The sequence below is a fragment of the Uloborus diversus genome, unplaced genomic scaffold, assembly GCF_026930045.1.
Source record: "Uloborus diversus isolate 005 unplaced genomic scaffold, Udiv.v.3.1 scaffold_942, whole genome shotgun sequence".
NCBI classification, from domain to species: domain Eukaryota; kingdom Metazoa; phylum Arthropoda; class Arachnida; order Araneae; family Uloboridae; genus Uloborus; species Uloborus diversus.
Window position 1 is genome coordinate 34,155 of NW_026559168.1, and position 27,153 is coordinate 61,307.

At 34.8% G+C, this 27,153-nt stretch overlaps 1 pseudogene; it reads left to right on the forward strand.

Annotated features, from left to right (window-relative positions):
* The window catches only part of LOC129234036 (L-2-hydroxyglutarate dehydrogenase, mitochondrial-like), a 40,548-nt pseudogene extending 25,638 nt beyond the window's left edge, over positions 1-14,910 (forward strand).
* The last annotated feature ends 12,243 nt before the right edge of the window (positions 14,911-27,153 follow it).

Sequence of the window (27,153 nt, forward strand, 5' to 3'; positions counted from 1 at the left end):
CAAACTGACTAGCTTTTTATGTAGTAATTGAAATGTGAATTGAATGCAAGACATTGTAAGTTATGTGACATGAAGCAAGTTCATGCAATGAATTACTTCCAAATAATTGCTTTATGCTGCAAAATTTTTTACTTGCCAAATTTTTGACTCAATTATAATTAATAAAATAATAAAAACGTTAAAAAATTAAAAATTTAAAAAGTGTGAATTTTATTTAGTTGTGTATGAAAAGTGTATAGTATTTAATCTTAACCGTTAATAATCTAAGTTCATAAAAAATATTATTAAGTTAACACATTGCATGCATAAACAACTAAAATACCTCCCAAGAAGGGACACCTCTATTTAAGGGACAAAATGTCTGGTCCCATTAGTGTCCCTCATTGAGAGGTTCTACTGTATCGGATATTTTCGAGCCGTGAAAGTTAGGATATTTTGTAAAAATTTTATTGTGGAGGCCCCGGGACAGTAGCCCCGCCTGCCCTCCCCTAAATCTGGCCCTAACTAATTTTATGAAAATTTAATGTGTACTTATATCGACTTTTATGCGCAACATGCATAAAGAAAACTTGCATTAATTTAGGGTTCTGTTTATAAAAAGGAGCTGGCCATGATAGTCTTTTGGCAGTCATTAAGGATTTTTCTTTCCATGATAGAATCTTCCTCCACTAACAAATCAGAAAGATCATTTCCATTGTCTAGGAATAGCTCAAAATGTTCAATGTGAACGTTTTTGATTGTGTGTCAACGACCTCGGTATCCTCGTTGGTTTTGGCCTCCTTTGTCACTCCTGAAAGCTCTTCTTCCATTGAGTTCTGAACCGTGTGAGTTGAATAACTTTACTTCTGGAAAGAGCTCTGGAACCCAATCGCATAAAATGTCTTCGGCGGTTCAAGCTCGATGATTAGCACGCCAAAATGCAGTCGATTATGCGTCATCTGCAATCTTTAAGAGTTTGGATTTTGGAAGAGGAAAAATGTTATCTGTTCGCATTGCCGCATTCATGTAAAACTGAAACTCATCCACGTAAAATAAAACAAAGGCGTCAAATCTTAAAAAGCGTATCATCGAAACCACGTAAAATAAACCCGCGTAAAACGAGGGTCTACTGTATATAATATGCTCGTATATAATTTTTCGTGTTTTAAAAAACTAGGTATTTGTTGACGGACCTACCTACAGTCACTTCTACAATGAACATTAAGAACATAGAAGCGATGCAAAGTCTAATTCTTGTTTTTTTCCTCTCTCCAGGGGTTTCAGGAGGCTGGCCAGCAAGCATCTGCTCTTCGGCCTGAACGAAATGTACAAGAACTTCAACATCGGAACCCAAGTTGCGGTCCTGAAGAAATATTTCCCTGCACTGACTACCTCTGACGTCGTCAGGTGGGTTTTACTTTCTCTTTGTATTTTTTTTTTGAGGGGGAGGGGGGAGGGAGAAAACAGTACAGCACTGTGCTGCCGTCAGCAGGTAAAAGGGGCGGTCACTGCAAATTTTTAATATTTTTTGCATTTTTGTTTTCTATTATGTTAGCTTTATTGCACAAGCTTCCTGTTTTAGTTTTCGCCGGAAATTAAAGTTCAATTCGAACATTTTGCTGTTGAAATACACCGCCAGCTCAGTCATTCCAGCCGAGGACTGTGGTTTCGTGCTCGTTAGCACTCGTCAGCCCGGCATAGGAAGGGACTGAGCTGGATTTGGAAAACCTCTTGAGGAAGCTAAGAGTGCCAAACAAACTGGTAGCTAATATAATTAGCACAGACAAGTGACCGATGTTGTTAATTCAGGGGTCGATCCAGCGCGAAATTGGGGCCGCTTTGCGGCCCCTTCACAAAATTCCGCATGGCAAAAGCGGCCCCTTTCACAAAATTCTGCGTCGCAAAAGCGGCCCCATTCACAAAATTCCCCATCGCAAAAGCGGTCCCATTCACAAAATTCCGCGTCTCAAAAGCAGCCCCTTCACAAAAATTTATAAAAAGGCAGCCTTTTCACAATATTTTTTAACCGCAAATGTGTACGCATCTACGCGGAAGCCTACCCCTCTTCCACCTTCCCCCATCTTATCTTTTTGCGTGCTGCGTGAGGTGTTTTTGCTTGAGAGCGTCAGAGGGGGGGGGGACGAGAGAGGGACGCTTGTGATTGGTGGCTAGCGAAAATCCCAAGAAAAATGATGAGCACGTGATAAAGAATTGATTCGATGATTTTCTGCTGTTCCACGAGTGCGAATTGAAGACTGACTCATTTCACCCCACGGCAAATTAATCGCCTATATTCTGTTGGTTTGATTTGCTTCAATGACCAAATACTTCTGAATTAAATATTCCTTTGAATCATTGTAACTTTCAATTGTGTCTTACTTGCACGCATCCTTCCTTTATCCATATTATTTTGCCAAATTATGCACTTTTAATTCTCAAAAGTAGTTGCAAATTGAAACCTTGCCAGTTGCAAATCTTCTAGCTTTTTTCATCTTTCTTTTTTTTTTTAAATTTTTTTTAAAAATATTCACCTGTTTTTTCAATTTGTTCCTATTTTCTTCAGTTCATTTTGAAAAAGTTTAAGGTTCATAGTTGGGGGGGGGGGGTTATCTTACAGAACGGACGAGCAAAATTTCTGAAAATTATTCCCGAACGAAGGTTTAAAAGAACATTCGAAAATCTTATATTTTCCTTGTTTAATCAATTGCATAGAAATTCGCATTGAATACTGGCGCATGCTCATGCAAATCATATTGTATGGCAATTAATTAAATCCTGTTAGAGTATGAGTGACTACGCGGGAAACGCCGAAAAACCGATTGGCGAAATTCCCTGTAGTTTGTAGTTGATACTGTGCGTTCTCGAAAGCTCACTTGACACGATTGCATTTAATGGAAAAAAAAGGTGTGATTAGGCCAGGGGTACCCACTTTTTCTCATATTCTTTAGTTTAAAGCAGCGTTTCTTGATCTTTTTTTGAATCTCGGACCGGTAGAACTTCGTCAAAAAATTTCACGGACCGGTAGAAATTTTTATTTTTTTTTTCACTAAAATAAACTAATCTGTTTTGTCCTTTTTTTTTTAAACAAATGCGAGAAAGAAAACCCTTCTACTTAAAATAAACTTACAAAAGTTAATTGTAAGATTTTTTTAAAATAACTTACACACTTTGAATGTAAAAATAAGCGCAGCTAATTTGTGTAAATTTTCATAAGCGAATAAATCTTATAGAGAAACCACAACGTATGCAAAGTAATGGATATATTAATGCATAAAATATTGTATAAAATTAGGAATATAATTAAAATAAGGAAATTTTATTTTATTGGAAACGGGTATAATTCTTCGAAGACCGGTCAAATTTTCTCGCGGACCGGTGCCTGCGGAGAATTGCTGGTTTAAAATGCATTATTCATTTTTTCTTTCCTGCTATTTTTCTTGTAGACTGTACGCGTAAGAGCAAAAGATAACTTCCATCACGCTAGTTTGAGCGTACAGCATACAGTAAACCAAAAGAATAACGGTATTATTTTTTTGTAGTTTAATTCCTAGATTCCATCTTTTATTGATAAAATACAATGCCAGCTGAAAAATATCGTCGGTCATTCTATTTAATCTTGCTGTCTTCTTAAGATAAATATGAAACTTCCAGATGAGCAATTTCAATTTTTTAACGCATGTCCGCTAATGGTGAGCAACGGGAACAGCGCGCAAAGGAAGTTTTATTGAGTGGGATTTTATTAAAAAGTGGCGGGAATCGCGTAATCTGCAGACGATAAATTAAAAAAATGTGGTAATTGTATATTATTCCAGTTCGTTTTCTTTCTCGGTATTAATTTTTCTTTTGTAACAGATCGTCTGCGATCCAGGAGCGCAAACGATATTTTTCGTAGTTAGCTTGTTCGCGCCTTCGCGTGTTTAAGAGGACATTTTTTAGGCGCATCAAAGAATAAATTGATATTCTATTCGATTATAATTTGTGTGGGAGCGGATAATGGATAATTTTAACGGATAATGGAGCGCTGGAGATAGCCGCAATAATCTCAGTTTGGAGAGATTGCTTGTTCGTTGAAAATTATTCTTCAAGAAATTAAAATATGAAACGAGGACGTCCTGCAACGGGAGGTACCTCCCGAAATTGTGCGTATTATGTTAAAAAATTTCGCTCTTCGAACGTTCGGTCCCAAAATATTGTGAATTTCTTCAAGTCAGCAATTAACAACCCCGATAAAATCGCTACCACCACTTCACCATGCAGTAACGGTAACGCAAATGTTCCCGTTTTGGAGGGCTCGGGAAATGCGGTAAAAGATAGTACATCAAATGACAGTGAGGCAGTTCGCGAAAGTATAACGATTTTTGAGCAGAAAATATTGGAAGTGAATCTGGAGCAACTTCAACTGATGATGATATTGAGATTGAGCCATCAAATAATGATTCAAGCATTGTATTTGGGAGTACAAATGGAAATAAGAAGCATGCAATAAATAAAAAGTACATTGCAAATTATGAAAAGGTGTATAGCTGGCTTTACTATAGTTATTCAGCTAAGGGTTTTTTGTGCAAAATATGTTCATCTTTCATGAATGTTAGTGATTTGAACAAACCTTGAGCAAATATTGGAGTTGATATCAAGAAAAGCTGTCACCCTATAGAGTTTTAAAAAAACATGAGTGCAGCAAAAATCACAGAGAGGCTGTCAATATACAAAAATCTAGTGCAAAAGAAGGAATTCTCAAAAAAATCTGAAAGTGAAGAGATTGGAAATGAAGCAAAAAAAAAAAAAAAAAAAAAAACAGAAAATTGATTGGTAAGTTTATTCAAATTTTGTACTTATAATCATGAAGCAATGGGCCATTTTTTAGAATTTTGAATCTCTAGTTAGATTTTTGGGGGTAAATTTAGATGACAATGAAATGAAAAAACATTTGCTAACTTGTGGTAAGAATGCCACGTATTTATCCCACATTTCAGTTCAAAACATTTATCTTTGAAAATACCAAAATTCTGTTGTTTTCAGGAAAATCCTAAATTTTACTTTCATTACGCAATATATATTTAGTATCAATTTGTATTGAGTTTCGAAATCCAATTCTAAAATAACTTTACTAAAAATAAAATTCTTTTATATGCTGTTTTTATATTTTTATTTCTTTCGAAGATCTTGATTTCCTTACATGCGCCATGGTAAATGAATTTTTCGCATTTTTGATGTTGACTGTACCTTGTTAAGTGGCAAACAAATAAAATTTCTTTATATATTTATTAACATCATTAAATTGCAAAGTTTTAAACGAAATACCTACTCTGTAAGAACGTCAAATGTCAAAAAATTAAACGCTGAATGCTGGTGCAGTATTATTTTGGGTTTTAATTACTTATAAGTTTTTCAAACACATACATTCTTCTGTGTTAAGAAATATGTAATATTTTTAAGTCTGTTCATATTGTATTTATTGGGAGTTATCATTACGTTCAGCAGCATGTGCAATTTTCATTGATCTAAAAGTATTTGAGAGGGGCAAACAGTAAATCTGTTGTGAGATTTTCACCTTAAGAAAGTGTGCCTTGCATATGTATATTTGTAAAAAACAATAAATGTAATGTGTATCAAATTACAATTAAAATGTTAAGGGTCTTACTTCCCTCCTCCCCCAGCGCATTTTCTCTAGACAGCTTTCAGGTATTCTTCAAGAACTTGCAATCACCCCTGAAACCTGTCTAATGCTTTTCTATAACGATACGACAGCTAAAAATGCTTTTATATAATCTTTTCCAAGAAAAAAATCACATGAAGTTCTTTTTTACAAAAATAAAGAAAATTCACAAAAATATTTTGCTTTTTCACAAAAATAAAGAAAATTCACAAAAATATTTTGCTTTTTCACAAAATGGGGACCCAAAAAATAAAACCTGGATCGACCCCTGTAATTTTACGAAGCATGCATGTTCTTCTTCGCTGCCTGCCCGTATGTTGGTTATTTTACGTTGCTTGAATGTTTCTCTTGGCGAATTATGTCACGTAAAATAAACAAGATTACAGTGAAATAGGTAGACATTTGCACAAGATTAGACCGCTTGCTCCTTTGTCTCGACTCTGTTTTTCAAGTAATTAGCTTACTATAACCAAGATTTCAAGAAGAAATCAATATATTTTAGATTATATTTCAGATCAGTTTTGATTATGCCTTCAAAGTAATTACTTTTTCACGTTTTTAGTTTAGTTGCTCAAATGGTATGTTAAATTCAAACTTAATCTTTTTACATCGCATTATCCGTAATACGCAGGAAAATACGGTATTAGCTACCAGTTTGTTTGGCACTCTTGGCTTCCTTAAGAGGTTTTCCACCTCCAGCTCAGTCACTTCCTATGCGGGGCTGATGAGTGCTAATGAGCACGAAACTGCAGTCCTCGGCTGGAATGACTTAGCTGCCGGTGTATTTTATGTATTTCTGCCTTAGCCCCAGAGCCTGATTACTGCAGGGGCATGTGGGGTACAGGCCCCTCCTCTTAGATTTCAGGGGGGCCAAAATCCCCTCAATTTATCCTGCTAATTAAAAAAAAATAATGATTTCACTCAGAATCTAGAGTACAATGATATCGTTGATAGTTTTGCAAATGCCAAGACAAGGAAAAAATTTATTTGTTGGTAAAATTCCCCTTAAAAATGTGATCTTTTTGCAAATCAGAAAACTACTCCAAGTTTACTCTGTCTTTACTAATAAAAATTATATCATAGATAATTTTGGTTTACTTCAACGTTTAACCACATTTTATATATTTATCGTATACTACTACATCTCTTCTACTTTTTAAATGTATATATTATATTGTGATATGAGGTAACACCGAATTTAGTATGGTTGTGTAAAAACGCAAGTATTGAAATATTTTATTGCTTCAACATATAAAAAAATTGGGAATGGGGGGGGGGCACAAAATGAATTTCGTGCCTGTTGTCTTCAAAAATCTTAGTCAGACCTTAGGGGGGCCCTGAAATAGAAATGTGCCCCATATACAATATCAGGATGATCGTGCTCTGCTTAGCCCCGGCTATAGGGCGGTAACTTACTGAAATTTTCTTGTTGTTAATATTGAATCCAAAACCCGTTTCTTCAAATGTTTGATTTCTGTGGATACTGAGGTTTGACCGCCCAGCGTAGTGTACTAATCCATTAGCTCACTATTTGCGGGTTTGGGAACTTTATGTACAAATTCGGTGGCAATACAGTAGAAGACCGTTATAACGCACACCTTGGGACCAGAGCTTTTGCGTTATACAGGTTTTGGCGTTATACAGATCAATTCACACATTTTGAAACTAATATCTTCAGAATATATCTATATATTAGCACTTCAGAATGAGTTTTATCTGGAATGAGTATTAAAGCACCAGTATTAAAATTAGTTATTCACAAATAAATATGGTTCACAATCAAAATCCTGCACTTCTGCAAGCTTCATGGTTTGCATAACAGCTGCATTTTCAAGAGCCATCTGGTATTTTCTGTTTACTATGAGTAGGGGAGACCGGGGCAAGATGACGAGCCGGGCAAGATGACGAATGACTTAATTTTTCCGTTTTAAACTAGGTAACTGCATCAACTGTATGCTACTGGCTCTCCTATCCGATGTTCGTTCAGCAATAGTACAGAGACGCTGAAATCGCCATATTTGTGTTAGTTCTGAAGCTCTGATTGTTTACCGTTGCCATGGTATAACTTTTATGCATGTGTAAATAAGCTCTGCTGCATATACATATAGGATATATCGCGTCTCTTGAGTATTTATGAGTAACTTAGTTTAAATACTACCTATTACCATGAATAAATGTTAATTTATCGCCTTTTTTTATGGCAATGGAGAAGAATCCGTTCAAACAGGCAATCTGGGGCAAGATGACGGGCAGCAACGCGGGGCAAGATGAAGAGCTTGCCTATTGCCCGTGTTTCGGAATTTATTAAACTAACTATGTTGTCCACTTGATTAAATTCCTGTAAACGCTGTGCGTTTGTCCACGCGACCTTGCGCTTCTCTTCTGATGCTAAAGGGCGCATTGAATAAGGGAGGTACCGTTCGAAAGGGGTGACCATCAGGGGCTATTTATAAACTAGTTGACCAAATGACTAGTTGAATGAATTAAACCAAGCAAAGAATCTCCTGCTGTGTTGATTATTGACAATCATAAATCTCACATAGATTTGCAGGCTAACTTATATTGCAGTGAAAAAACATTATCATGGCTGGGTTGCCACCCCAAACATCGCATCATCTCTAGCTCCTAATGCGTCATTTTTCAGCCGATTAAACACCTACTATAGCCAAGAATGTTACAACTTTATGGTCATTCATCAAGGACAAACTATCACAGGAAAAAAATATTAGTGAGCTTTTGAGCACCGCTTACTTTAAAGCAGCTATAGTTGGAAATGCCGATAAAGGGTTTAAAGAATGAGGCATCGAGTCTCAAAATTTTCTTGTTTTTAGCGGACTATGACGTTGTTGGCTCTGAAACTGATGATAATAGTGCTAATCCTCAGATCTTGGGAGTAGAAAACCAACATATAAACCTTCCAGACGAAGCAGAAATTATGGCAAATGCTGATTCCGATACACCAAAGAAGCATATTAGTGTTTTTGATTTCATTGCATTGCCTAAAGCAACACAATTCGAGAAAACAAAAACTGAAGCTCAAACATTCTTACAAGCGCAACCATCAAAGAAATGTCAGAACAAGGAGAAAAGTGGAAAAAAAAAAAAAGAAATATTTTAAAAATCAGGGATAATAAGCTCGTGAAGCTAAAAAGGGAGGAAAAAAAAAACTCAGATCAAGTTCCTGTAGGCCAGTAAATATATTACTGTGGGCCAGTATTCATGCTAAACAATGCAGTTGCATCAAATTCAAAGAATAGTGTTCTAAGATGCCTTGCTTGGAAAATGGAATTTTGTGACCTTCCAACAGAAGAATAGATCCAGAGTTGTAAAATCCAAGAGTGGTGGCATGAGGAATGTTTCAATCGTGAAAATGATATTTTTATTTGTGTCTATTGTTAGCTGCACAACTTAACACTTGAACATTACGCTACAATGCATTACGATTAATTTGATACTTAGTAACATGTAAAAACACAGTTACCATTTGTAAAACTAGATAACATATTCAAAACATAAAATATGTTCAACCTTTTTCAACGTTGTCATCTTGCCCCTAGGTCAAAGTCATCTTGCCCCAGTACTGGGGCAAGATGACGATTTGTTAAGGTTATGAAAAAATAAAAATATCCTTCATTATTTTTATTTGAAAAATTAAATGGTAATATATTTAATACTACAAAGGACTACTCTAATAGCTCATGTAAAATTAATTTTACTGTCCTTAAAAATAAATTGATAAACCACAAAAATTGTTAGCATAGTCATCTTGCCCCGGTCTCCCCTACTCATTTTCAATTTAAAAGCTCTGAAATGAGATGGAAAGATGAAAAACTTTCAAAATTTGATTTGCCTTACAATTTTAATGCTTGCAAAGCAAAACAGAGGGATTTTTTTAAACTTCAAAATATGTTGTTTACTTGTGAAAAGTTGTGCGTTTTATAGAGAATTGCATTATATAGGTCAGCGTTATAACGGTCTTCTACTGTAATTTATTTGGTATGCCTAACAGTTTAGTTTCTACAATTGATACTTGGGGATTTGGCTAATAATAGCCCATTTGGCTTGTTTTGAAAAGAGCTGGCCAAAAAAGAAAAACTGAAAAGGATTAGCCAAACCGGTGTTTGTCTACTTTCTTAGTCAAACCATTGATTTGACTTTTTTAGCGATACATTTTTATCCATGTAAAACGGATAAAAATTTCATGTATGTAGTTTTTAAAGCGTGCATGACAGTTTACTTAATATTCACCATACGGAAAACGTAACGTCCCGAAACTAAATAAAAAGGGTAAGATTAAGGTCTAAAATTTTCAGCCGCCTATTTTTAGGGTTACCTAACAAAATTGGCCTTCAGAGTGTAGATTTGGGTGTATAAGAACCGGATTTAATTCCTTATTGCCACATTTTAAGGGGTCTAAGGACCTTCAAAATTTTCGATTTTCTGGAAAACATAAATGTTATGTCTAATTTAATTCTGAACAACATGATACCTTGTTTATTACCATACGCAAAAAACTTTTCAAGTTATGGTAAAAATGCGTAAACTTTCCCCATAGAGATTTATGTTAACAGCAGCTGTTTAAGCCTCTTTTTCCCAGGTGTTGGTTTCTCGTTTTGCGTGCGTGATATTTCAGAAAGTTTTTTATGTATTTCCGTAAAACTTTTCATGCATGTTTGTCTGATTTATTATTATGATCTGAACCTAAATTTTGACTAACAAATTAAAGTTAATATTGAAAAAAGCATTTTCACCCAAAATTTTAGAAAATTTTGATATTAACTTATAAAGCAAAAAAAAAATAGGTTCAGATCATAAAAATAAACCAGACAAACATGCCTTAAAAGTTTTACGGAAAAATATAAGAAACTTTATGAGATATCACGCACGCAAAATGAGAAACCTGAGAAAACTCAACCTGAGAAAAAGAGGTTTAAACAGATGCTGTCAACATAAATCTGTATGGGGAAAGTCTACACATTTTTTCGATAACTTGAAAAATTTTTTGCGTATGGGAATAAATAAGGTATCAAATTGTTCAGAATTGAATTATGCATAACTTATTATTTTCTTTTCAGAAAGTCAAAAACTTGGAAGGATAAGGGTCCTTAGACACCTTAAGCTGAGATAAAGATTATTAGGAAAATGTTTTGCAACTCTGAAGTCATCACAATTATCGTTTCAAACATTTTCGCTGTTGTTTTTTATTTTCGTGATTTTGTTCCTCTATGCTTGCATGAGTTTTTGGGAAAGTAGATTACCCTCTAAATATTTCCAAAATGCCCAAAAAGGAGGGTGAGTTTCCAACAAGTTGGCTATTTTTGGCCTGAATTTTTGCCTGGCAACCTCAGTTGTTGATGCTGGATTTTATGAAAGTCTAAATTACAAATACACACTCTTGAATTTATGACCAGCTTCAGACCTGAAAGGATACGGGGTTGGCCGATATGTATCAGTCGATATATATCATGATATATATCCGATATTTATTTTGAAAACAGCATGTTATTTTGATATTTTTGATATTTATTTTTCACCCGCAGTATTTTCAATATAAAAATTACATGAATCATATTAATATTGTTCATTTATTTTTGAAAATAACTAAAAAGTGATGTACTATATTTTAAAGATATATTGATACATCATGAATATAACAAAGTGATGTAATATTCATCATTTACTTGTATTTTATATTCATATTAAAAGTGCCTAATTAAATATTAAACATTGAGCTCAGAAAACACAGCTCAGAAAAAAGAAAATGTTTTATGACTGTGTATTTCTGAATCATAAAACTGTGTAAAAGTAACTAACAAAAGAAAAATGAGTTTCACAGCTAATGCTAAGTAACTCAATTAAAATTGACAAAATGTAAAATCAAATATTAGATATAAATAATGAAAGAAACCTTATTTTAAGTCTACATATTATAATAAGAAAATAAGAAAATAAAGAAAATATAGGGAAATAAAGAGTGATTTGAGGATGCATTTACTACATTGAAGACTTTAGTTTGTGCTGATTGAAAATATCGGATGAATATCAAAATATCCGATATATATCAAATTATTGGATATTTTCAATATTTTTAAATATTGAAATATTCAATATTCGAAATCGATTCAAATCAATTGGAATTTCGAATCAATTCAAATATTTCAAAAATATTTTTCAATATTTTTGAAAATATCATGATATTTTCGAACCCTGGAAAGGAATCGCTGGTAATTCAAGTCAAACTACAAGACTAAACTTCTTACTCCAATGACTAAAAAAAACTATGGACCAGCCTTTTCATAAGAACTCCATCGGCAATATATAATAATTATTTTATTCACTAGTCATTTCTATTTTGTTGCCTTTAGTTTTTTTTGCTGTAAAAACAATCCCGAGCTCTCACATGGTAATTCATGTTGTCGAGGGATGAAAAAATCGTACATACACTTCAGCTTTTTTTTTTACTGAAGCAATGTTAATTCTTAAATTTTCATTTTCCCACTTTAAAAATAAATATTCATATGTATAAAGTTGCAACTTATGCGTTTATCGTGAATTTCATTTACGCCAAGTGTTTTACACATTGGAGCACTCGGATTGGCCGTCGATGCATCCTTAGCTTTACAAAAGAGGTTGAGAGGTTCGTCTCATTTAAATATTGGCATACCTATTAAATTGCATGTTGAATCTCTAAAGGCGATATTTTTAAATATTGCCTGTAAAGATTCAATCTGACAATTTCTTGAGCAGTCATTCTCAAACTCTTTTTCTCTCTCATACAGGGGTGCCCATCCCCCCCCCCAAGTTTAATGGCGCAAGTCCCCCCTCCCCCCATATGTTTTTCAACCCTCTTTTCCTTTTTTATTTTTTAGCTCTCTTTTTTTAATTTTATTTATTTTTTAAAAATATATTTTTTTTATTTATTTTTAATTATTATTATTATTATTATTATTTTATTAGAAAAGTTATGACTTCTAATGACATACACATACACACAAACTAAATAAAAAAGTGAAATAAAATATAAACAGAATAAAATAAATTAAAACAAATAATTTAAAATAAAGCTAAATCAATAAATAAATTTAAATAAATTAATTTAAATAAATTAATTTAAAAAAAATTAAAAATCGCTCCCAAAAATTTTGATGGTGCAACTTGCGCCATAATCCCCCCCCCCTGTGGGCACCCTTGCTCTCACAGGAGTTTTTTTTTTCTAAATTTTAAATTAAACTCCTGTTTTTTTATTGTAAAAATACGAATGTATTTTTCAAAAAGACATGATTTTATTTAATCGAATTGGTCAGAATGTCATATACTGCTGTAGTATGAGACAAAACTAGTCTGTGAATTGTGGACTGGAAGCATTGTAAAAGGCAAATAATATTGATTCAGGTTTTGAATTGAAAAATATAAATGGAAAGAAATTTTGCAGCACAAGAAGAAATTCATGAAATTTTTTTTACAAATAAGTAAATGAATTAAGGGGGTATTCTAGTCTAGAAATGCAAAAAAATCGATTTTTTTCCTTTCATATCCTTAGAGTTTAGACATTTAAGAATAAGTTTCTAACAGGATTTATGGAAACTCAATTATTTTTGGAGTTACAGTTCGTTTTGTCGAAATAAACTCTTTTGCTGAAATGAGACTGCAAACTTTAAACGCGTTTTTCTCGAAACTAGTTTTTCGATACGGTCGACGAGATATCTCGAGTTCTAATGCACCGATTTACCTAAAATTTGGTACAGACTTTCTTAGTATTATCAAAATTGTCTCAACATGGGGGTTTTTGTATTTTTTGATTTTTATTATTTTTTAAAAAATACCAAAGTTTAAAAAAGGAGCCAAAAATTGAACTTTTTTCTCAAAACGACACTATTCTGTAAAAATTTTTATTTTCAAATCGGCTTCGGCCAGACAATTCTACACCCTCGTTTAGTAAAAAGTAACTTTAACTATATGTTTCAGACCACCTGGAGGATTAGAATCATGTCAACCAGGAGACCCCCCCCCTTTTTTAGAGTCCCCACTTGGCCAGCCTCCACCAACTTCAATTTTGATTTTTTTTTCAAGTATTATGCATTTTTATACTTTTAAAGTATCAATAAAAAACTGATAAAAATGGATAATGAAAATAGCTACTGTTTTTTTTCTATTACGCTTGTAAAAGCACCTTAAAATCAAGCCTCTAGACTAGAGTACCCCCTTAATAAAAATTAGCCTGTTTATTTTCAAAGTTTATTTTTTTCTTTCCTCACTACCTGGCAAGTGGATAGTTTCGGGAATGTTGTTTAACATCGTAAATAGAGATTCAAATCAATTGAATCTCTATTTACGATGTTAACCTTTCCTCACCACCTGGCAAGTGGATAGTTTCGGGTATGTTGTTTAACATCGTAAATAGAGATTCAATCAATTGAATCTCTATTTACGATGTCAACCTTTCCTCACCACCTGGCAAGTGGATAGTTTCGGGTATGTTGTTTAACATCGTAAATAGAGATTCAAATCAATTGAATCTCTATTTACGATGTTAACCTTTCCTCACCACCTGGCAAGTGGATAGTTTCGGGTATGTTGTTTAACATCGTAAATAGAGATTCAATCAATTGAATCTCTATTTACGATGTCAACCTTTCCTCACCACCTGGCAAGTGGATAGTTTCGGTTATGTTGTTTAACATCGTAAATAGAGATTCAAATCAATTGAATCTCTATTTACGATGTTAACCTTTCCTCACCACCTGGCAAGTGGATAGTTTCGGGTATGTTGTTTAACATCGTAAATAGAGATTCAATCAATTGAATCTCTATTTACGATGTTAACTTTTCCTCACCACCTGGCAAGTGGATAGTTTCGGGTATGTTGTTTAACATCGTAAATAGAGATTCAATCAATTGAATCTCTATTTACGATGTCAACCTATGTGAAAATTCCTCGACCAGTCGTTTTCAATTCCCTTTCTCCCTCCCACAGGGGACCCTCGGGAGTGAGGGCCCAGGCCATCGCCGAAGACGGAGAACTGGTGGACGACTTTGTGTTCGATGAAGGTCGCGAGGAGTTCCGTGGGAGGGTCCTGCATGTGAGGAATGCCCCCTCTCCTGCTGCCACCTCCTCCCTCGCCATCGCCAAGGTGGTTGCAGACAAGGCAGAAGAACTTTTCAGGCTACGCAGTCCTTCCTGACACAGTGAGGTTTTAGAACTTTAAAAAGAATTGCGGCGTTGATTTGTTCCATCGAGATGTTATTTCATTAAAATCGACTAATAGTCCATTGCGACTCACCATCGCATTTGAATCTCTACTTTTTTAAGTAGAACTATAGAGCTAGACAAACTTTTGTGCTTGTAATATACACAGTCGATTCGCAATAACTCGAACGTAAAGGGACCGACGAAAAACTTCGACTTATCGGAAGTTCTACTTACCGCTGGTTTCCGTATTCAACATTTTAATACCGAAACCATCGGATATTTAAATTAATATGCACATATACAGGGGTGATTGTGTTCCGGTATTTTACCAAATTTCCGGTATTTTCGGACGTATTTCCGGTGTTTTTATGTCCGAAAATACCGGAATTATGTTTTTTTTTTGTTATGCTTTTATCTCCCTACCTCCGATTTTTTTTTTTAAATTATATAATACTCATCAAATATACCTGCAAGAGCCTTAAGATGGACACCTATCCCTTTAGTTGGACAAATGTCCAGATAATTTTGTATAACACAAGCTCAAAAGTAACTTTGTAACCCATTAAAATTTTAATCAAATGTACACACACCATTTTGACTCTGACTATTGAACTATTTAATACTATGGCATAGGTGCACTTAAGTAATAGGGGCCAAAGATTACCCCCCCCCCCCCCTGTTCTCGCTTCCAAACTGTCAGGTATTTTTTGATGAACTCACAATCACCCCTGCATATAACCGACAAAATTACAGAAATTGAAAGTTTTTAAGCTCATGATGCGTAGTTTAATCAAAAATATTGAGAGAAAAAAGATCAAAAACGTGGTCTTGATTTCAATACTGCCAGCACCACTTGAACAGAGCTGGGCGGTCATTCCGAGCTCGTCAGCTTGCGAGATCGAGATTCTACCTCACGTGATTGGATGTGATGTAGAAATCTGGCAAAGTAGTATTCTAAACTACTCGAACTTAGCTTGTGGCTAGGTTCGAGTAGATTAGAATACAGTCAACCCTCGTTTATCGCGTGTAATTCGTTCCAGACTTTACCGCGATGCCTGAATTTCCGCAAAGTAGGATTCTGTATATACTTTTCTACTTAGAGCGCATAAAACTTATTTACGGCAATTTAAATAGGTTTTTAATCATAGTTAGAGCCCCTTAGACATGAAACAGCACCCTTAGCCACCATTACATTTCTATTACTTAACATACTGCACAAAATATGAGAAAATTAGATATGTTAGACGTAATAGATATCACATTGTTAATTATTGAGAAATAAACTACACACACACGCAGTTCTTTCACACTACCACTAGTCTATGAAAAAACCTCAACTTGTTCGATGAAGAATCAATTGGCCGTTAGTGACCGTAGGAGCCCTCTTTCTTCGTCTACATTTACGTATACAACTTAAAAAGCTAGTGCATTGCTGAACACCATTTACAGATGTATTTATCCCCTAGTAATATAATACAGTGATTTATACTTTCCAGTTAGTGCTTAACAGTTAAAATGAGATAGTGATTCCCTACACTTACTTCTGCAATTTTATACCTCCACGTACAACTAGCCTGTCAGACCTTAGTTAAAAGTTTACCTTACTGAAAAGACATGCACTTTGTTATTCTTTTGTAGAAAAAAGTTTACACAAGCGCATAAAAAAGGCTAAGTACTATATTTGAAAAAAAAAAAAAAAAAACGAGAAAAAACGGCGATGTAGTGAAATTGCGAAAGTCGAAGCGTGATGTAGCGAGGGATGACTGTACTACTTTGCCACATTTCTACGTCACAACCAATCACGTGAGCGAGAATCTCGATCTCGCAAGCTGATGAGCTTGGAATGACCGCCCTGATCTCCTGCTTCAGGGATGGTGCACATCGTCGTTCGTTTCAAATTCGGATTCATGGATTCTAACGTTTTGGAAGTTTCCATTTTTCTTTCAATATCATTGACAGAATATTTGCTTAGACATCTTTAATGCTGTTTGACCACAGATTGTATGTAATTTGGCACTCTGCCAAGTAAAGACAATTCCATCTGAATGAATCTAGCAGGGAAGATGGGAAAATAGCGATGAGATTTTGATGCACTTGTTTTATGATGTCACTAGTGCCTTATTCATTTATTGCATTATCTAAAATAAAATAAGGGGAAGCAAAAGTAGTTACCAAGGAAACAACAAAAAGAAAAGGAAATGTTTTCATTTCGTTCAGGAACGTAAAAGCAGAATGATAAGCTCTAAACTTTGTTGTGAATAAATAAATTAATTAATTAATTTTTGCCGTGAGAATATAGATCGAATATACTTTAGGTTTAGAAAATGTTGCTGTGAGCAAATTTTCATTTTTCCAAAACTAAGGCTAAATAATAGAGAGGCAAAAGTGCCCATCTGTAACAAACCAACTAACACTCCTATAAACTAATAGATGCTTCCATTTCCGTCTATAAACCGGATATTAGACTTCCCATGTAAAAGATGGTCAGACAGTAGTAAAGAAAACTCTTTCTGTCTCTCAGGAACTTATTAGCCAACGATCGAGTTAAGGAAGGAAGGGGAACGCACTTTAACTTAGGTCAGCCTTTGAATTAAAGGTACAACTCGACAGCTCAAAAGCAAATTTGGTAGTCCTGCAACCGGGGGTGCCCACAAGGGGGGAATTATGGCGCAAGTTGCGCCATCAAAATTTTTGGGGGTGATTTTAATTTCTTTTAAATTTATTTATTTAAATTCATTTATTTACTTATTTTTAAATTGAATTATTTATTTTACTTTATTTTATTCTGTTCATGTTTTAATTTGATTTATTTATTAGTTGCTGTGTGTGTATATATTATTGATGTAGTACAGAACTTTCTAATAAAATAATAATTAAAAATAAATAAATAAATAAATTTAAAAATAAATAAATAAATTTAAAAATAAATAAATTTAAAAAAATAAATAAATTTAAAAATAAATAAATTTAAAAATAAATAAATAAATTTAAAAAATTTAAAAATAAATTAATAAAAGATTTTTTAAAAAATAAATCAAATTAAAAAAAAAAGCTAAAAATAAAAAAAGAGAAAGAGGGTTGAGAAAAACTTTGGGAGGGAGGGAATTTGCGCCATTGAACTTGAGGGGGATGGGCACCCCTGCCTGCAACATGTCAACGGTGTAAACAGTACGGTACAACAAAAGAAAACAAGCGAACTCATTTCCGCACATGTAACTCCTTTATCGCACAGTGGCTCAGCAGGTGCTCTTCTTGCTTTAGAGGCCTATTGTGCAGGATCCACAAGTGAAGGTGAATTAATTTTTCTCCCTTAGTCACTTGTTTGTTTGTTTCTTTTTTCTTTTCGTTCTTTCAAAATATATTTCAAGTGATCTCGAGAAAGACTTCGAGTTAAAGGAAGTTAACTTCGAGATATTGGGAATAATTAGCATGGAATTAAAGATAAAGGGTTCAGGACTTGATGAAAACTTCAAGTTATTGTAATATTGGAGTTATCGGACTTTGAGCTATCGCCAAGTGACTGCGTAATGAAATTGCATTACAACGAATACCAATACACCAAAATGCATTTTCAGTCAAAAAAAAAAAAAAAAGGAGCATCACATGACTTCCTTTTACTCCAATTTAAAGTCATTTCCCCATTATTGGTAATTTTAATGTGATTCAATTGTTTACTCTTTAAATAACACCAACAGTGTCCAAATTGAAACCAAATTAAAAAAAAAAAATTGCCAAGTTGGCGACAAAACTTGGCGACCAAAAGAGTGACGATATATCGCCAAGTGTCCGAAAAAATGGAACACAACTTGAGTTTACGTCGAAATTAACAATGATTCCCCCCCCCCCCAAAGGGGCAAAAGACCCCCTTAGAAACATCCGAATGCAACCAAAACGGAAGGTGCACAACGAGACCCCACTAGGAATCTACGTACCAAATTTCAACTATCTAGGACATACCGTTTTTGAGTTATGCGAGATACATATGCACATGCATACGTACATACGGACGTCACGAGAAAACTCGTTGTAATTAACTCGGGGATCGTCAAAATGGATATTTCGGGTGTCTGTAGGTTCCTAGGCACATATCCACGTGTGGTCGGGTAGAAAAAAAAAAACTCAACATTCATTTGGGGGTGAGCAAAATAGAAATTGAGGCCGATTTTTGAGTGAAAACTTTTTTGCGAATACAATACTTCCTTTTTTTATAAAAAGAAGTAAAAATGCACACAATTCAAACTCGTTATAACCGGATTTCACTGTATATAAATGAAAAATTTTAGAAAGAAAGGCAGTTAGTTAATCATGGCAAGCCTGTTGATTGGCTAAAAAATTTTTATGTATGCCTTTGAACATTGCATTGAAAAGCTTCTTAAAAACCATCAGAAATGATTTTTAAACGGAAATAAACCTCTCTAAAAGTTTTGGAAAATGTTTCAACCCAGTTGAAAAAAATAATTATAAATATTTTAAATTGTGGCCTGTGTTTATAAATTTAAAGAAGACATATCTTGTCCTTGAGTGGCCAGGGTGGTTGCAGACAAGGCGGAAGTACTGTTTCAGTCTACAGGATCCTTCTTAACACAGTGCTTGAAAACAGTAGTGTCATCCATTTGATCTGCCCAAATATTGGATATTATTTTATTGAAATCAATTTAGCTTACCATTACAATTAGTTTTCTACTCGTTGATTAGAGTTATGCTTTCATTTTCTTTTCCCTTTATTGGAAACAGTGTTGCCAGATCAGTGGCGGATCCAGCCGATTGTTTTGGGAGGGGCCATCCGAAAATTTTGAACAACTCCGAACTCCCCAGAAATTTTATTAAAATGAAGTTTTAAAAACTCAATTTTCGAAGTATCGAGACATTAGGTAAGGGGGTGGATTTAGGAATCTCCCTCGAAAGTGTTTCAAAATTTACAATTCCGAGTAATTTTTAAAAATTAAGAAACTAAAAAGGCATTTTGTCTATTTTTGATGATATGCGGAGAAAGGTCAGGTTTCGGGCGCTGGTCCCAAAATACTTTTTGAAAATAAAGCTTAGAAACCAAAATATTCTGTCATTATGCAGTGAGAAGTTAGAAGAGGAGGGGTGCTCTTCTAGCTCTTCAGCTGTCCAGCCTAAAAATGCACCTTTAGGTAATGTTTCCTTACGTTAAAGGAAGTGTGAAGGTGCTTAGAATCCATCCTTCCTGGAAATATTTTGCCTTTGAGGCTCTAAAAATTCGATTTTTAACTAAATTTTTACATACATATTTTAGAAAGGGAAAGGGATGGAAGATTCGTGAGCTCCTCCAAAAAACCTCATTTTAAAGCTATCATCACGATATAAGGAGGGAGGGGTACCTATCAAAAATCATTTGTAATTGAAGTCTCAAAAAATTCCATTTAAGTTGCGTTTAAGCAAGTTAAGTGATAAGGGCTGGATAAACTAGTTTCCGTTGACATTTTTTCCAAATAAAAGATTTAAAATGCAATTTTTTGCTACATATCAAAGCATTTGCGAAAGGGCATGGGAAAAGGGGGTTCTCCCCCTAGTTTTGAAATTAAAGCCATAAAAACGAAAATTTAAGGCCCTCTTTGGTATTGCGAACAATAGGTATACTTTGAGAACCGCAGCATTTAGAGATCGTCCGAGTGTCTGTATTTGGAATCAAGAAATGATGTAAAAGATGCGAGAAAATTTTTGGAAATAAAAGTTTTGTTTTGAGGATAGGGATATAATTTGTCTCCCAATTAACTTCTTTTTCAGTAAAACACATGTGTTAAATTGTGTTATCTTCTCATAATATTTTTTCTTTTTTTTTCCTTAAAAAAATTCCAACATCACAAGGCCTTGGGAGGGGCCATGGGGGCCATGGCCCCCCATGGCCTCTCTAGATCCGCCCCTGTGCCGGATGGTTAAATCCAGATTTCCCCAATTCCCTTCCAACTTTTCCCCTAAAAGCGATGTTTTCTAACAAAATTCCCCAAATTCAAAAATAATTTTTCCACTAATATTTTCATAAAATGAATCGACTCCCTCTAATATTCTTGTCTCTTCAAAAAAAATTTTTCTCCCCAAATAGCCAAATTTTCTTATAAAATTCCCCAACTGTTTTTTTCTTCCCATTTTCGCTTTTTTTTTGTTTTTTTGTTTTCTTTATCTTTATCTTTCTTTATCTTTACTAATAATAAAGCTGAAAGTCTCTCTGTCTGTCAGGATCTCTAGCAAAATTATCATAAAATGGACGAGTAAATTACTATCTGACGTGGAACCGTAACGTGGGCAAGTCAATTGGCGAGAAACTCATCATGCATTATTTGTAAATATACAGGGGAACCAAAAGACCTTTTCATTTTCTACTATGGGCAAAGCAGTGCGGGTGCCACTAGTCCTAAATAGAAGCGCCTGACCGAGAGATAAGAAATAGCCAAATGTGTTTTTTTTCCTACTTGAATTTACTACTCTGCTTCTGTATATACATTTAAACTATGATTTTTGTATATCCAAGAACATTCTTCATCACACTTATTTTTACCCGTTTCACGTATCAACTAGTTACTCACACCAAACTATTAATGCGAATTCCGTAGCAAAATATTCCACATAATGCGAAATGTGAATTCCATAAAGTTGAGCAAAGCTAAACCAACGCTGTTTGATACAAACAATGTAACTACTACTTCTTGACGCGAATCGAAATACGAAAAAAATTCTTTTTTCCCCGAGGTTTTCCCCCCAGATTTTCCCCAAGAAAAAAAAACATCACTAAAGAATTCCCCTCAAAACTCATTTCCCCAAAGTTTCCCCAGAGAGCACCGGATTTCCCCAAAATGGGGAAATTTCCCCCAATCTGGCAATACTGATTGGAAAACTAATCTATATTACATAGGCAACACATACAAACATAATCAGAAAGATTTATATAACCCAGGAATTTACATAAGCCCGATCTCACAAGGACTATTGTAATTTTAAAACTTTTGAAAACAAGATTGTTTTCAGGAATGTTGTCAAACTCTAAATACCCATCTCATATTCAAAGAAAAACCTTACAATCTTATGTGTCATTAATTCAGATTTAATCACAAATACATTGACTTCAAAATGCGGTCAACATCTCTATCATGTAATGCATTCATGTGTGAATTCTTTCAAGAAAGAAGTTGTCTGAACTACAGCAGAGTTCGTACTCAATTTCAGAAATTAAATGAAGGGGTTTTGAAGGAGTAAAATGAGATTTTGAAGGAGTACTAACGGGCTGTCCTTAAACAATGTTACACTTTTTTTCAACATATTTGACCCCCTTCCCCCTTTTTTCACTCCACTTCACCTTACTCCTCCTTTTGTCACACGTCATATTTTTTATAAACATATTGCTACAATAACAGTGAGATGTCACTTTTTGTCACCCTCGCTCTTCCCCTTGTCACACTTTCATGAACCCGTCTTCCCCTCAAGGCATGACATCCCTTCTGGATAACACTTCGTACAATATCGTTACTATGATTTATTAAACAATTGTTTTTTCAACAAAATCGCTTAATATAGTACATCTACTAATGTATTTTCAATATTTAAATATTGAACAAGCTGACTTTTGCTACTGAGAGTGTGGTGGAGTTAAAAGCAATAATCATAATACTTGAAAAAATAGCCAAGCACCATTTAAGCATGATTTAATTCACTTATGAAATGTCTTAGTCATCTAATAATATTTTCACTTTTAACTTTTATGACTTCTATGACCAATTTATAAATCACATCAATTTATAAATCACTTTATGCAAAAAAATATATCAAATTACCTAAATTAAAATCGCTCTAATACCTTCACCCCTGTGACAAAGCTAAGTTATCGATCGAAGTATTTTAAATTACTGTCATAGAGGAAGATTGTGTAGTCTTGATCTAAAAAAGAAGGAGTTTTGAAGGAGTTGAAACCAAAATGAAGGAGTTTGAAGGGCCCTTACAAAAAAATTTCCTAAATGAAGGAGCATTGGAGGAGTTTTGAAGGAGCGTACAAACCCTGTACAGTGTTGTAAGGGGGGGGGGGGAATCAAGGAACGTTGGTCTTCTTCTCATCTTTTATGTCCTCAGAAAATTGAACAATCAATTTGATTTTCTGGCATAAGTTTCATTGCCATGCATGATTTTTTATTTCAAAATGTTAAATCCGTTGAATTTTTTAATATTTATCCTTTCATAGAATACTAGTGGTACCCGCACGGCTTTGCCCGTAATAGAAAAATCAAAAGGGCTTTTGGTTCGCCTGTATATTTACAAATAATGTGTGGTGAATTTTCTCGCAAATTGGCTTGTATCCATGTTACAGTTCCACGTTATGATAATTTCGTATCTCGCCAATTGGCTTGTGCCCACGTAACGGTTCCACGATATAATTTCGTAATTTACTCGTTGAATTTATGATAATTTTGTTCCTAAAATTGGAATAGAAAAAGAACAAAATCGAATTTTTGAAAAATTGCTTCGAGGTGCACACCCCCATGCTACAAACTAACTGTGTGCCAAATTTCAAGAAAATCGGCCGAACCAAAAGACCTTTTAATTTTTCTATTCCGGGCGAAGCCGTGCGGGTACCACTAGTGTTGAATAAAACAGCTTTTTTATTTTTTAAATACAGTAAAAGTTGAGTTCTTTATGTAAGAAACTGTAGTGTATAGTTGAGGAATGCTTTAAAGCAGTTTGAGGGGTGCTTACAAATGTCTAAAAAATTTAGTATGTTTCTAAGAAATGTTTATGCATACACACATGTTTATGCATACAACGCGAAATTTCGACTTATTATGAAGTTTTATGCAGCGCGATCAGAATGTTATCAGAATGTATTTTATCATCGTTCATATGTAAAATTTAAAAAAAAAAAAAGTTAAGAATCGGAGCGGTTTTTGTGTAAACTAAAACAAAGCGTTGTTCGGACTAATACAGTGGGTGAACTTCCGCTTTCAGTGATGCTAAAGGGATGAAAGTCCATTCACAAAACCAATATTTAGTGTCAACGAAGCCCATTCTAACTCTCCGCCGCTCTTTCCCGAAAAATTTCATGTTGCAGGCGAGTAATTTGTGTCCTCACTAAAAAAATTTATTACTGATGAAAAACTTGCGTTATAGGCATTTCGCGTAAGTCGGATCGCGTTGTAGCGGGATCCGACTGTATATGTAAGACATTTCACATCAAATAATGTAGAATGGCCCCAACAAACATCATGGCTTGGAGCGTCAGACCCTACAATAACCATCCGTTGAATGCAAGAGAAAACTGGTAGGATGGTCACCGTTAAAACGTGTAGTGAGTTTGTAAAATAAGGACAATGACTGGAGACGACCTTTATTTTTCGTCAGACAGATTTCACAGTGGCGTTTCAAATCTAATTTACAACAATCATCTCAAGGCCTCAAAATGACGAAGGTTTGCTTCAGAAAGAAGATATATAAGCAAGTGTCTGCTCAATGGCCTCGGCAGTACTCTCGGATGCCCTGCTCGCCTCCCATTGGCTGTCCCAGCCTGGAAGTGCAGCTGGCAGAGAGGGCAGTCTGGTTCTGGTATTCACAGGTCCATTCCAGGCCTTCACACTCCAGGGGGTTGTCTGGGGGAAGAGTCAGACATGTGATTTTTCGGTATTTTTACTGAATTCAGTATTTTTTGAGAGAGCAAAATTCTGAATGCATCAAAAAGAAGGGGCATTCAAAGTTAAGTTCAACATGTTCCAGTTGATTTCATGCATTCCATTAAAATAGTCTACTATGTAAAGGGTGTCTCAAAATTAACGCAAGATTTGAATTTGCCGCCATTTTTGCAATAAATTGTGGGCAATCTTAAAAAAAGGACAATTTGGCAGCCGAGGGTCTAGGGTTATTACAAATGGAGCGTTTTCGATTCTATAACGCGTTTTCATTATCGAACAATTATTTGAAAAATAATGAAAGTTTGGGCGGGTCAAGCAGTTTACTGTTATTGGCGCAATTAGGTAATGCGCAGGTGGTTGTGGGATTGCTGACATAGACGTTCGACTTCAAATAACCCCATAGGAAGAAGTCTAATGACGTAAAATCACACGATCTAGGGTACAATTCCTATCACCGAAACGAGAGAGTACACGAACAGGAATTTCCTTTTGCAGTGATTGAATTGTTTCGCTGGTTGTATAATAGCATAACACTCCATTTTTACTCCCTAAACTCCCAGCTGTCAAATTGTTCTTTTTCCGTGCCTGCCAACAATTCACAGCAAAAATTGTGGCAAATTCAAATCTTGCGTTAATTTTGGGACACCCTTTAGATACGAAAATGCATGGGAGAGCTTTATTATATGGATACAAAAGTACATGGGAGCGCTTTCAGTTTTAGTAAAGTATACAGTGTTATGTTAGTTCACACAGCCAAGCAATTTCAGTAATTTTCATCCTGTTTGGGTCACATATCTGAAGACTTCAGAATGATGAATTTCTGTGGCGTTACTGGCGAACGCCGAACGACCTTCCATGCTTGCCAACTTTTACAGATCGAGCGTAAAATGTAAATTTTAGCTGTTTTTATGAAATCGAATCCCGTCCGCCTCCGGAATTCCCCTGTTTATTTTGCTTGTTTCTGATTCTATTGCTTAAGCTGTCACTCTTTTTGAATTTACCATTATTTTTACTCTTATAATTAATGGTTGTTGTCGGTAGAAGATTTTAGGGGGGGGGGCGCAGGGGCCCGCGCCCCCCAAAAGAATGCATAATTTTTCCCGATTTTTAACTCTTATACATGATGGTTGTTGTGTGTGATTTGCATTGCTGGAAAGCTCAGTTCATGAAATCTTGAAATGTGTCGGGGAAATCGATGCATGGTCTGCCATAATTTCAATTCCTATGAAAAATTTCCCCATTTGGCAACATACTATACTATGAGAGCAAATAAAAGCCCTTTGGTTCCTAAAAGCCAATAAAATGCACCCTGAAGATGCTATTAAATGAATTTTAAACTTCTAGCTAGCAGAAGCTACAAGCTATCTGATGTTTTTCAGCATTCACCAATTTCTTTAGTTTGTGTGTTTCAGGATCCTACTTGTGACAGATAAACTTCTTGAACCGTTTTTAACCAATACTTATCAGTGATTTAAGGACATTTGACGTTGAAGTAATATTTGTTGTTTTTACCTTGCAAGCCCAATGTTGTCAAGCGGTTTTTAAACTATAAATTGTGCTTAAATTAAACTATATTTTTTAAAAAATATTTTCTCCATGATTTGAACAAGTGTTAACAGTAGGGGAAACCCGGCTAAAGTGGATACCCCGGGCAAAGCGAATTTCGCCTATAACTCCCAAATAATTAGTTGGCCGGCAACCGCGTTGTCATAGCAACGGTCGCCTGTTGCCACTCCGTGTTGGGCAAACACCTGGGATGAGTTCCCCTCACGCGACGCCAGTGAGCGAACAAAATATGTTTTGGGGAAAATAATATTAATTAACAGAGGTTAGTGTTTCATTTATAACTTTAATACTACTTGTGACATGTTCTTTGTTATGAGTAGGATTTGATGTACGATTATGTAGCTTTCAATTATCCGTAGACGACGAGTTTAGATGCTCTGGTTTTCTAGTAATTTTTAGTAACCTCAAAAATGTACCTGAAGGGCAAAGCGGATTGGACAAAGTGAATACCATATTCACTTTGCCCGGTCATGACTAGTCTCTTCATCCGAATCTGGAAGTACCCCAATGTTAAGATCTCAAGACAAAACTACCATTGAAGACCGTCCTTATATTTCCATGGGATCTGAAACAACAGAATAAATCCAAGGCAATGATGTTCCCGCCGTTTCACCCAATCCTGGATGTTCTACGAACTGCTACTGTCATTCAGTTCTACTACCTATTCCTCAGCTTTTTAAACCAATAACAACACGTAAACAAAAACTACAGATATCTACACTCCAAACAAGTACTCCAATAAAGGACAGTCAGAGACAAAAATTTGAAAAATCAAAAAGACTGTCATGAAGTAACTAGATGAAGTTTCGACTAAAACTTCTCAGAAGACTATTAAAAAGACCAAGTACCAAAAAGACTAATCAAAAATCTCTGCTACAAAGCATAATGATAAGAATAAGGAAGTAAAGAAATTTGATGATGTAAGGTGCATTTTCTGTGATGAAATGTTCATTGAAGAAGATGATCAGCCAATGGAAAACAGGATACAATGTATTTATACTCAGTGGTGTCATAAAGAGAGTTCAGCATTCGAATATGGTAATGATTTTGTTTGTGATAACTGCAATGATTAGTATTGTAGAAGAAAAATATATTTTTTTCTTTTTTATATGCTCCTAAATTTTAGAAATTGA